Source organism: Arachis hypogaea, chromosome 13 (assembly GCF_003086295.3).
Source record: "Arachis hypogaea cultivar Tifrunner chromosome 13, arahy.Tifrunner.gnm2.J5K5, whole genome shotgun sequence".
Classification (NCBI taxonomy): Eukaryota; Viridiplantae; Streptophyta; class Magnoliopsida; order Fabales; family Fabaceae; genus Arachis; species Arachis hypogaea.
The window spans coordinates 92,367,313-92,380,079 of NC_092048.1; the positions used below are offsets into that span (position 1 = coordinate 92,367,313).

At 37.8% G+C, this 12,767-nt stretch overlaps 1 non-coding gene across 1 annotated transcript; it reads left to right on the top strand.

Moving 5' to 3' along the window:
* Nucleotides 1-9,424: 9,424 nt before the first annotated feature.
* Nucleotides 9,425-9,532, top strand: LOC112738530 (small nucleolar RNA R71). Its single transcript, XR_003169487.1, has one exon. It is a non-coding gene; the product is annotated as a small nucleolar RNA R71 (small nucleolar RNA).
* The last annotated feature ends 3,235 nt before the right edge of the window (nucleotides 9,533-12,767 follow it).

The following is a 12,767-nucleotide window of genomic DNA, read 5'->3' on the forward strand; positions in this document are numbered from 1 at the left end:
TAAGGGAACAAATGCACATATTTAGGGGGAACTCCTGCAAAAATTTTTTTGTGAAGTCTTCTCCAAAGCTTTCTATAAAACAAAGTGCATTATTGTTGCTTTCAAAATCATTTATAAATGCATATCCTCAAAATTGGTTTATCATTATCAAAAAGGGGGAAATTGTAAATCATGTTGCTTGTATGCGAAGTTTGTATTCATAGGTTTTGATGAATGACAAACCAACAAACGACATGAAAGACAAACCAACAAACAACTTGAATGAACAAGCATATTGAAAGATCAACCAACATTCAACGTTGAGGAATGAAGAGTTGAAAGCAACACAACAACAACAAGAAACTCAAGTCCACAACATTTGAAGACAAGTATAGTGTCTTAGGACTTAGGTAACTTCTTGTTAAGAACCAATTGCTAAATCTCTCAACACACACTCACAAAATGTTTTGATGCACATCTTGCAATTCGATGCTAGCCAAATGGTTTAAAAACTTGTTTTCAAAGGTACAAAAGCATAGGAATTGACTCCAACAAGTTTGAGATCAATCCTAAGTAGTTTGAAGTGATTTTAAGCCATTCTTTAAGGTTTGCATCGATGCACACTCATCTTGCATCGATGCAAAGCATGCAACGACTTGTTGCATCGATGCAAAGATGTTTGCATCGATGCAACCTAGCTGAAAATTCAAATTTCAGCTTCAAAGACACATTTGCATCGATGCAAAGTGTTATGCATCGATGCAAATGATTCAAAAACATAAAAAACGGCTAGTTTTAACAAAACGGCTCCATCCCATTAACTCCCAAACGTTTCTAAGGTTTGGGAAGTCTATAAATAGATGGATTAAAGCCTTATTTCACACAAGTGAGTATTTGCAAACTATCTTGTTCATATTCTTTCATTCTACACATTTTTAAGGTGTTATAATACACAATTTGAGAGAGCAATATCAATTGGTTCAATAGTACTAAACTTGTAATCATACACTCTTCTAGAGAGTACTCATTTCATCTCAACAAGTCTTTGAGAATTGTTTTCTTGTAACACTTTGTAAATTGGAGTGTGATCTCCAAGGTTGAGTCAAGAGTTATAAACACTATAGTCGGTGAGGATACCAAAGAAGTATACTAAGTACTCAAGGCAAATCTTAGAGAAGGAGTCTCTAAGTGGAGTGGGTTAGTATACGAGTGGTGATCATATACCGTGAGGTGTTAGAAACTAAGGACTCGGATTGTAAAAGGTTTTGCGCGAGCACCTTGAAGCTTGGCAATAGTGGAACTTCTCAATAGCGATTGAGAAAGAAAGTGGACGTAGGACAAGGATTGTGCCGAACCACTCTAAATAGCGTTTGCATCTCTCCAAACTCATCTCTTCTATATTATTGTCTTTTACCTTTGAGCAAATAAATTGTGATTGAAAAGTAGCTTCGTAAGTACTTAAGAAATAGCTTAAGTCCGATTGGTGAAAAGCTTGATCAATTTAATTGAGTTGGTGTCTATTGGAAAGTAAAAGCTCCTTATAAATGCTTAGCAATTGAGTTAAGCTCTTGGAAAAATACTAGTACAATAACACTTTTGTATATTGTCTTTAACTTTCGCAAAAAGATTCATTGTTGTTGCAATACTCAATTCACCCCCCCTCTTGAGTAATTGTGCATAGGTTTTACACACAAGATAAACCATAAAATAGTTGTTTATCAATGACTATGATGAGCTTCAAACTTGCGAATGTTGGGCGCAGTGACAGTGTGCAAAAGGATAGAGAGATCTTATTCTGACGCTAGTGAGAATCGATAGATGATTAGCCGTGCGGTAGCTGTACCTGGTATTTTTCATCCGAGACGAGAAATCTGACAGTTGATTAGCCGTGCAGAAACCATACCTGATATTTTTTATCCAAAAGGATCATACAGCTTGCCATGGATGGGAGCACGTGTGATTGGAAGAAGGCAATAGGAAAGCAGAGGTTCAGAAGCAACAAAGCATCTCCAAACGCTTATCTGAAATTCCCACCAATGAATTACATAAGTATCTTTATTTTATTTTATATTTTATTTATCTTTTAATTATCAAAACCTCATAACCATTTGAATCTGCCTGACTAAGATTTACAAGATGACCATAGCTTGCTTCAAGCCGACAATCTCCGTGGGATCGACCCTTACTCACGTAAGGTATTACTTGGACGACCCAGTGCACTTGCTGGTTAGTTGTGCAGAGTTGTGAAAAGTATGATCACAATTTCGTGCACCAACGGTTCATCCAATAAAGTCGAAAGTGGTGCGGGAATCATATTGGCCAATCAGGAAGGAACTCAAATAGAGGTCTCTCTGAAGTTTGAGTTCTCAGCCTCCAATAATCATACAGAATATGAAGCCTTAATTGCCGGGCTGAAGCTAGTTGAAGAAGTCGGCGCGACCAAAGTAGTAGTCTTCAGTGACTTTCAAGTAGTAACTTCTCAAATCAATGGAGACTATCAGGCTAAAGATCCAAATATGAAAAGGTACTTAGAAAAAACTAAGGAACATCTCAAGCGCTTCCCAAAAACCGAGGTCTGACATATACCTCGGGAGCTTAATAGCAGAGCAGAACACTCTTTCCAAGTTAGTAAGTACCAAGCCAGGAGGAAACAATAAAATCCTGATTCAAGAAACTCTCCAAGAGCCCTCAGTTGTGAAGAATAAAATTAGACAAGACGCCTTAGAAGTTTCCAGCCTAGACCTTGGATGGATGGCTCCCTTAGTCGAATATTTAAAATTTGACATCTTACCTAAGGAGCAAAAAGAGGCCAAAAAGATCCAAAGGGAAGCACAAAATTATACAATGGTGAAAAATATCCTCTATAGAAGGGGAATATCGACACCATTGCTGAAGTGCGTCCCGACTTCTAAGACGGAAGAAGTCCTAGATGAAGTACATAACGGCATCTGCAGAAATCATCTAGGAGCAAGGCCTTTAGCCAGGAAAGTTATCCGAGCTGGGAGTTCTTCTGGCTGACCTTACAGAAAAATGCCACCGACTTTGTGAAGAAGTGTCAGTGGTGCACGAAATTACGATCATCAACAATGGCGCCAAAGACTTTGTGCTCTCAAACGTCAATCACACTTTGTCACAACTTCGCACAACTAACCAGCAAGTGCACTGGGTCGTCCAAGTAATAAACCTTATGTGAGTAAGGGTCGATCCCACGGAGATTGTCGGCCTGAAGTAAGCTATGGTCACCTTGTAAATCTCATTCAGATGGATTCAAATGGTTATGATGAATTGATAATAAAAATATAAATAAAATGTAAACTAGGATAGAGATACTTATGTAATTCAGTGGTGAGAATTTCAGATAAGCGTATAGAGATGCTTTCGTTCCTCCTGAACCTCTGCTTTCCTCCTGTCTTCATCCAATCATTCCTACTCCTTTCCATGGCAAGCTGTATGTTGGGCATCACCATTGTCAATGGCTACATCCCGTCCTCTCTGTGAAAATGGTCTAATGCGTTGTCACTGCATGGCTAATCATCTGTCGGTTCTCGATCATACTGGAATAGGATTTACTATCCTTTTGCGTCTGTCACTACGCCCAGCACTCGCGAGTTTGAAGCTCGTCACAACCATCCCTTCCCAGATCCTACTCGGAATACCACAGACAAGGTTTAGACTTTCCGGATCTCAGGAATGGCCGTTCATGGGTTCTAACTTATACCACGAAGATTCTAATATCTCGGACTCGGTCCTCTGTATTAGATATCTAAGAGATATTCATTCTAGCTTGTTTGCATGTAGAACGGAAGTGTTTGTCAGGCACGCGTTCGTAAGTGAGAATGATGATGAGCGTCACATAATCATCACATTCATCATGTTCTTGGGTGCGAATGAACATCTTAGAATAGGAATAAGCTTGAATTGAATAGAAAAACAATAGTACTTTGCATTAATACTTGAGGAACAGCAGAGCTCCACACCTTAATCTATGGTGTGTAGAAACTCTACCGTTGAAAATACATAAGAATAAGGTCTAGGCATGGCCGAGAGGCCAGCCTCCATGATCTCAGAACTAAACGTCCAAAGATGAAACTAAAGATGTAAATACAATAGTAAAAACTCCTATTTATACTAAACTAGTTACTAGGGTTTACAGAGATGAGTAAATGATGCAGAAATCCACTTCCGGGGCCCACTTGGTGTGTGCTTGGGCTGAGTATTGAGCTTTACACGTGTAGAGGCTTCTCTTGGAGTTGAACGCCAGTTTGTAACCTGTTTCTGGCGTTTAACTCCACTTTGCAACCTGTTTCTGGCGTTTAACTCCAGAATGCAACATGGAACTAGCGTTGAACGACAGTTTGCGTCATCTAAACTCGGGCAAATTATGGACTATTATATATTGATGGAAAGCCCTGGATGTCTACTTTCCAAAGAATTTGAGAGCGCGCCATTTGGAGTTTTGTAGTTCCAGAAAATACACTTTGAGTGCAGGGAGGTCAGAATCCAACAACATCTGCAGTCCTTCCTCAACCTCTGAATCTGATTTTTGCTCAAGTCCCTCAATTTCAGCCAGAAAATACCTGAAATCACAGAAAAACACACAAAATCATAGTAAAGTCTAGAAATGTGATTTTTATTTAAAAACTAATAAAAATATACTAAAAACTAACTAAATTATACTAAAAACTATGTAAAAACAATGCCAAAAAGCGTATAAATTATCCGCTCATCACAACACCAAACTTAAATTGTTGCTTGTCCCCATGCAACTGAAAATTAAATAGGATAAAAAGAAGAGAATATACTATGAATTCCAAAATATCAATGAAACTTAGCTCCAATCAGATGAGTGGGACTAGTAGCTTTTTGCCTCTTGAATAGTTTTGGCATCTCACTTTATCCATTGAAGTTCAGAATGATTGGCATTTATAGGAACTTAGAATTCAGATAGTGTTATTGATTCTCCTAGTTCAGTATGTTGATTCTTGAACACAGCTACTTTATGAGTCTTGGCCGTGGCCCTAAGCACTTTGTTTTCCAGTATTACCACCGGATACATAAATGCCACAGACACATAACTGGGTGAACCTTTTCAGATTGTGACTCAGCTTTGCTAAAGTCCCCAATTAGAGGTGTCTAGAGCTCTTAAGCACACTCTTTTTGCTTTGGACCACGACTTTAACCGCTCAGTCTCAAGCTTTTCAATTGACACCTTCACTTCACAAGCACATGGTTAGGGACAGCTTGGTTTAGCCGCTTAGGCCATGATTTTATTCCTTTAGGCCCTCCTATCCACTGATGCTCAAAGCTTTGGATCTTTTTTACTACCCTTGCCTTTTGGTTTTAAGGGCTATTGGCTTTTTGCTCTTGCCTTTTGGTTTAAAGAGCTTTTGCCTTTTTCTGCTTGCTTTTTCTTTTTGTTCCTTTTTTTTCGCAAGCTTTTCTCTATTCACTGCTTTTTCTTGCTTCAAGAATCAATTTTTATGATTTTTTAGATTATCAATAACATTTCTCCTTTTCATTATTCTTTCAAGAGCCAACATATTTAACATTCATAAACCACAATATCAAAAGACATATGCACTGTTCAAGCATTCATTCAGAAAACAAAAAGTATCGTCACCACATCAAAATAATTAAATTAGTTTCAAGAATGAATTTGAAACCATGTACTTCTTGTTCTTTTGTTTTTTTTTTTTGAACATTTTTTCATTTAAGAGAGGTGATGAATTCATAGGACATTCATAACTTTAAGGCATAGACACTTAGACACTAGTGATCATGTAGTAAAGACACAAACATAAATAAAACATAAAGCTCAAAAATCGAAAAATAGTAAAATAAATAGACAAGGAGATTAAGGAATGAGTCCACCTTAGTGAGGGTGGCGTCTTCCTTTTCTTGAAGAACCAATGGTGCTTTTGAGCTCCTCTATGTCTCTTCCTTGCCTTTGTTGCTCCTCCCTCATAGCTCTTTGATCTTCTCTAATCTCATGGAGGATGATGGAGTGCTCTTGGTGCTCCATCCTTAGTTGTCCCATGTTGGAACTTAATTCTCCTAGGGAAGTGTTGATTTGCTCCCAATAGTTTTGTGGAAGGAAGTGCATCCCCTAAGGCATCTCAGGGATTTCATGGTGAGGAATTTCCTCATGCTCTTATTGAGGTCCATGATCTCTTGTTTGCTCCATCTTCTTCTTAGTGATGGGCTTGTCCTCTTCAATGAGGATGTCTCCCTCTATGTCAATTCCAGCCGAATTGTAGAGGTGACAAATGAGGTGAAGAAAGGCTAACCTTGCCAAAGTGGAGGACTTGTCAGCCACCTTGTAGAGTTCTTGAGGTATAATCTCATGAACCTCTACTTCCTCCCCAATCATGATACTATGGATCATGATGGCCCGGTCTATAGTAACTTCAGACCGGTTGCTAGTAGAAATGATTGAGCGTTGAATGAACTCCAACCATCCTCTAGCTACAGGCTTAAGGTCCAACCTTCTTAATTAAACCGGCTTGCCTCTTGAGTCAACCTTACATTGAGCTCCTTCTACACATATGTCCATGAGGACTTGGTCCAACCTTTGATCAAAGTTGACCCTTCTAGTGTAGGGGTGTGCGTTTTCTTCCATCATTGGCAAGTTGAACGCCAGCCTTACATTTTCCGGACTAAAATCTAAGCATTTCTCCCGAACCATGGTAAGCCAATGCTTTGGATTTGGGTTCACACTTTGATCATGGTTCCTAGTGATCCATGCGTTTGCATAGAACTCTTGAACCATTAAGATCCCGACTTGTTGAATGGGGTTGGTGAGAATTTCCCAACCTCTTCTTTGGATCTCAAGTCGGATCTCCGGATACTCATTCTTTCTGAGCTTGAAAGGAACCTCAGGGATCACTTTCTTCTTGGCCACAACTTCATAAAAGTAGTCTTGATGGACCTTTGAGATGAATCTCTCCATCTTCCATGGCTCAGAGGTAGAAGCAATTGCCTTCTCTTTCCTCTTTTTTGAGGATTCTCTGGCCTTAGGTGCCATTAATTGTTATGGAAAAACAAAAAGCAATAATTTTTACCACACCAAACTTAAAATGTTTGCTCGTCCCTGAGCAAAAGAAGAGAAAAAGAAGAAGAAAAAGAAAAAGAATGGAGGAGAGGGGTTTATGGGGAAGAGAGGATGGATGTGAATGATGAGGGGGTGATGGGAAAGAGTGATTGAGGTGATTGGTGAATGGTATTTAGGAAAGAGGGTTATAAAAAGGTGTGAAGAGGAGAGAAGAAAAGGTAGGGATCCTGTGGGGTCCACAGATCCTGAGGGGATCCTGTGGGGTCCACAGATCAAGTGGGGTCAAGGACTTAACATCCCTGCTCCAATTAGGCGTGTAAAATGCCCTTACTGTGCAATCCTGGCGTTTAACGCCAGACTGCTGCTTGTTTCTGGCGTTAAACGCCCAAATGTAGCCTGTTTCTGGCATTTAACGCCAGGCAGATGCTTGTTTCTGGCGTTAAACGCCAGCTTGGTGCTTGTTTCTGGCGTTAAACGCCAGACAGATGCTTGTTTCTGGCGTTTAATGCCAGACTGCTCTTCCTCCAGGGTGTGCTATTTTTCATTCTATTTTTCATTATGTTTTTTATTTTTCAGTAGTTTTTGTGACTTCACATGATCATCAACCTAAAGAAAACATAAAATAACAATAGAAAATAAATAAATATAAATAGATAACATTTGGTTGCCTCCCAATAAGCGCTTCTTTAATGTCAATAGCTTGACAGTGAGCTCTCATAGAGCCTCACAGATGTTCAGAGCATTGTTAGAACCTCCTAACACCAAACTTAAAGTTTGAATGTGGGGGTTCAACACCAAACTTAGAGTTTGGTTATGGCCTCCCAACACCAAACTTAGAGTTTGACTGTGGGGGCTTTGGTTGACTCTGCAGTGAGAGAAGCTTTTCATGCTTCTTCTCCATGGTTACAGAAGGAGATCCTTGAGTTTTAAACACAAGGTTGTCCTCATTCAGTTGAAGGATCAATTCTCCTCTGTCCACATCAATCACAGCTCTTGCTGTGGCTAGGAAGGGTCTTCCAAGGATGATGGATTCATCCTCATCCTTCCCAGTGTCTAGGATTATGAAATCAGCAAGGATGTAAAGGCCTTCAACCTTTACTAACACGTCCTCTACTTGTCCATAAGCCTATTTTCTTGAATTTTCTGCCATCTCTAATGAGATTCTGGCAGCTTGCACCTCAAAGATCCCAAGTTTCTCCATTACAGAGAGTGGCATTAAGTTTATTCCTGACCCCAGGTCACACAGAGCCTTCTCAAAGGTCATGGTGCCTATGGTGCAGCGTATTAAGAATTTGCCAGGATCCTGTTTCTTTTGGGGTAATTTCTGACTATCCAATGCATTCAGTTCATTGGTGAGCAAGGGAGGTTCATCTTCCCAAGTCTCATTACTAAATAATCTGGCATTCAGCTTCATGATTACACCAAGGTACTTAGAAACTTGCTCTTCAATAACGTCTTCATTCTCTTCAGAAGAAGAATACTCATCAGAGCTCATGAAGGGCAGAAGGAGGCTCAATAGAATCTCTATGGTCTCTAGATAAGCCTCAGATTCCTTTGGTTCCTCAAAGGAAAACTCCTTATAAGTCACTAAGCGTCCCAGGAGGTCTTCCTCACTAGGATTCACGTCCTCCTCCCCCTCTTTGGGTTCAGCCACACTAAGTAACGTAATGGCCTTGCACTCTCTTTAGGAATTCTCTTCTGTATTGCTTGGGAGAATACTAGGAGGAGTTTCAGTGACTCTTTTACTCAGCTGGCCCACTTGTGCCTCCAAATTTCTAATGGAGGACCTTGTTTCATTCATAAAACTCACAGTGGCCTTAGATAGATCAGAGACTATATTTGCTAAGCTAGATGGGTTCTACTCAGAATTCTCTGTCTGTTGCTGAGTGGATAATGGAAAAGGTTTGCTATTGCTAAACCTGTTTCTTCCACCATTATTAAAGCCTTGTTGAGGCTTTTGTTTATCCTTCCATGAGAAATTTGGATGATTTTTCCATGAGGGATTATAGGTGTTTCCATAGGGTTCACCCATGTAATTCACCTCTACTATTGCAGGGTTCTCAGGATCATAAGCTTCTTCTTCAGAAGATGGCTCTATAGTACTGTTGGATGATTCCTTCAATCCATTCAGACTCTGAGAGATCATATTGACTTGCTGAGTTAATATTTTATTCTGAGCCAATATGGCATTCAGAGTATCAATTTCAAGAACTCCCTTCCTTTGAGGCGTTCCATTATTCACATGATTCCTTTCAGAAGTGTACATGAACTGGTTATTTGCAACCATGTCAATGAGTTCTTGAGGTGAATGGATCCACCTGCAGAATGGTCCAATGACATCTTAGATAATTCAGACAAACCATCATAGAATTTATCCAGGATGGTCCATTCTGAAAGCATGTCAGAAGGACACTTTTTGGTCAGTTGCTTGTATCTCTCCCAAGCTTCATAGAGGGATTCACCTTCTTTCTGTTTGAAGGTTTGAACATCCACTCTAAGCTTGCTAAGCTTTTGAGGAGGAAAGAACTTGGCTAAGAAAGCCGTGACCAGCTTATCCCAAGAGTTCAGGCTATCTTTAGGTTGAGAGTCCAACCATATTCTAGCTCTGTCTCTTACAGCAAATGGGAAAAGCATAAGCCTGTAGACCTCGGGATCAACCCCATTGGTCTTAACAGTATCACAGATTTGCAAGAATTTAGTTAAGAACTGAAAAGGATCTTCTGATGGAAGTCCATGAAACTTGCAGTTCTGTTGCATCAGAGAAACTAATTGAGGCTTTAGCTCAAAATTGTTTGCTCCAATGGCAGGGATTGAGATGCTTCTTCCATGTAAATTGGAATTTGGTGTAGTAAAGTCACCAAGCATCTTCCTTGCATTGTTATTATTTTCGGCCATATCTCCTTCTTTTTCAAAAATTTCTGTCAGATTTTCTCCAGAGAGTTGTGCTTTAGCTTCCCTTAGCTTCCTTTTCAGAGTCCTTTCAGGTTCAGGACCGACTTCAACAAGAATGTTCTTATCCTTGTTCCTGCTCATATGAAAAAGAAGAGAACACAAAAGAAAATATGGAATCCTCTATGTCACAGTATAGAGATTCCTTTATGTGGGTAGAAGAAGAAAAGAATAGAAGAAGAGGAATTCGAACATCAAGAGAAAGAGAGGGTTCAAATTTTAAGATGAAGAGAAGTGTTAGTAAATAAATAAATAATTAGAAGGAGATGAGAGGGAAGAATTTTCGAACATCATTGAAAAGAAAAGAAAAATATTTTTGTTTTTAAATTAAATTTAAAATAAAATTTGAAAATTAAAAAAATGAAATTAAATTAAAATTTAAAACAATTAGTTAATTAAAAAGGAATTTTGAAAAGGAGGAAGGTGATTTTCAAAAATTAGAGGGAGAAAATTAGTTAGGTAGTTTTGAAAAAGATAAGAATCAAACAAAAAGTTAAGTGGTTAATTGAAAAAGATTTGAAAATCAAATTTTGAAAAGATAAGAAGTTAGAAAAGATTTTGAAATTAATTTTGAAAAAGATATGATTGAAATTTATTTTAAAAAAGATTTGAAAAAGAACTTTAAAAAGATTTGATTTTGAAAATTAAAGTTGATTACTTGACTAACAAGAAACAAAAAGATATGATTTTCAAATTTAAAGATTGAACCTTTCTTAATAGGCAAGTAACAACTTGAAAATTTTTTGAATCAATCACATTGATTGTTAGTAAAGATTTTGAAATTATGAAATAAAATAAGAAAAATATTTTTGAAAATCAATTTGAAATTTTCGAAAATCATAAAAGAAAAATGAAAAAGATTTGAAAAAGATAGAATTTTTAAATTGAAAATTTGATTTGACTCATAAGAAACAACTAGATTTTAAAAATTTTTGAAAAAGTCAACTCAAAGTTTCGAAAATTATGAGTAGAAAAGGAAAACATAAATTTTTTTTATTTTTGAATTTTAATGATGAGAGAGAAAAACACCAAAAAGACTTAATGCATGAAAATTTTGGATCAAATTAAATGATGCATGCAAGAACACTATGAATGTCAAGATGAACACCAAGAACACTTTAAAGATCATGATGAACATCAAGTATGTATTTTTGAAAAATTTTCAATAAAAGAAAACATGCAAGACACCAAACTTAGAAATTTTTAATATTTAGACACTAAGAATTCAAGAATGCATATGAAAAATAAGAAAAGACACAAAACAAGAAATTTTAAAGATCAAACAAGAAGACTTATCAAGAACAACTTGAAGATCATGAAGAACTACATGCATGAATTTTCGAAAAAAAAATTTTTTAAGGAAAAATTAAAAAAATATGCAATTGACACCAAACTTAAAATTTGACACTAGACTCAAACAAGAAACATCAAATTTTTGGTTTTTATGATTTTATTAAATTTTTTTGGTTTTTTCGAAAATTATTTTGGGAAAAACGAAAAAGAAGAAAATTTTTTTGTATTATTTTTGAAAATAAGAAATAAAAAAGCTTAAAAATAAAATAAAATTACCTAATCTGAGCAACAAGATGAACCGTCAGTTGTCCAAACTCGAACAATCCCCGGCAACGGCACCAAAAACTTGGTGCACGAAATTGCGATCATCAACAATGGTGCCAAAGACTTGGTGCTCTCAAACGTGAATCACACTTTGTCACAACTTCTCATAACTAACCAGCAAGTGCACTGGGTCGTCCAAGTAATAAACCTTACGTGAGTAAGGGTCGATCCCACGGAGATTGTCGGCCTGAAGCAAGCAATTGTCACCTTGTAAATCTCAGTCAAGCAGATTCAAATGGTTATGGTGAATTGATAATAAAAATATAAATAAAATATAAACTAGGATAGAGATACTTATGTAATTCATTGGTGAGAATTTTAAATAAGCGTATAGAGATGCTTTCGTTCCTCCTGAACCTCTACTTTCCTCCTGTCTTCATCCAATCATTCCTACTCCTTTCCATGGTAAGCTGTATGTTGGGCATCACCGTTGTCAATGGCTACATCCCGTCCTCTCTGTGAAAATGGTCCAATGCGCTGTCATTGCATGGCTAATCATCTGTCGGTTCTCGATCATGCTGGAATAGGATTTACTATCCTTTTGCGTCTGTCACTACGCCCAGCACTCGCGAGTTTGAAGCTCGTCACAGCCATCCCATCCCAGATCCTACTCGGAATACCACAGACAAGGTTTAGACTTTCCGGATCTCAGGAATGGCCGTCCATGGGTTCTAACTTATACCATGAAGATTCTAATATCTTGGACTCAGTCCTCTGTATTAGATATCTAAGAGATATTCATTCTAGCTTGTTTGCATGTAGAACGGAAGTGTTTGTCAGGCACGCGTTTGTAAGTGAGAATAATGATGAGCGTCACATAATCATCACATTCATCATGTTCTTAGGTGCGAATGAACATCTTAGAATAGGAATAAGCTTGAATTGAATAGAAAAACAATAGTACTTTGTATTAATACTTGAGGAACAGCAGAGCTCCACACCTTAATCTATGGTGTGTAGAAACTCTACCGTTGAAAATACATAAGAACAAGGTCTAGGCATGGCCGAGAGGCCAGCCTCCATGATCTCAGAACTAAACGTCCAAAGATGTAACTAAAGATGTAAATACAATAGTAAAAAGTCCTATTTATACTAAACTAGCTACTAGGGTTTACAGAAATGAGTAAATGATGCAGAAATCCACTTCCGGGGCCCACTTGGTGTGTGCTTG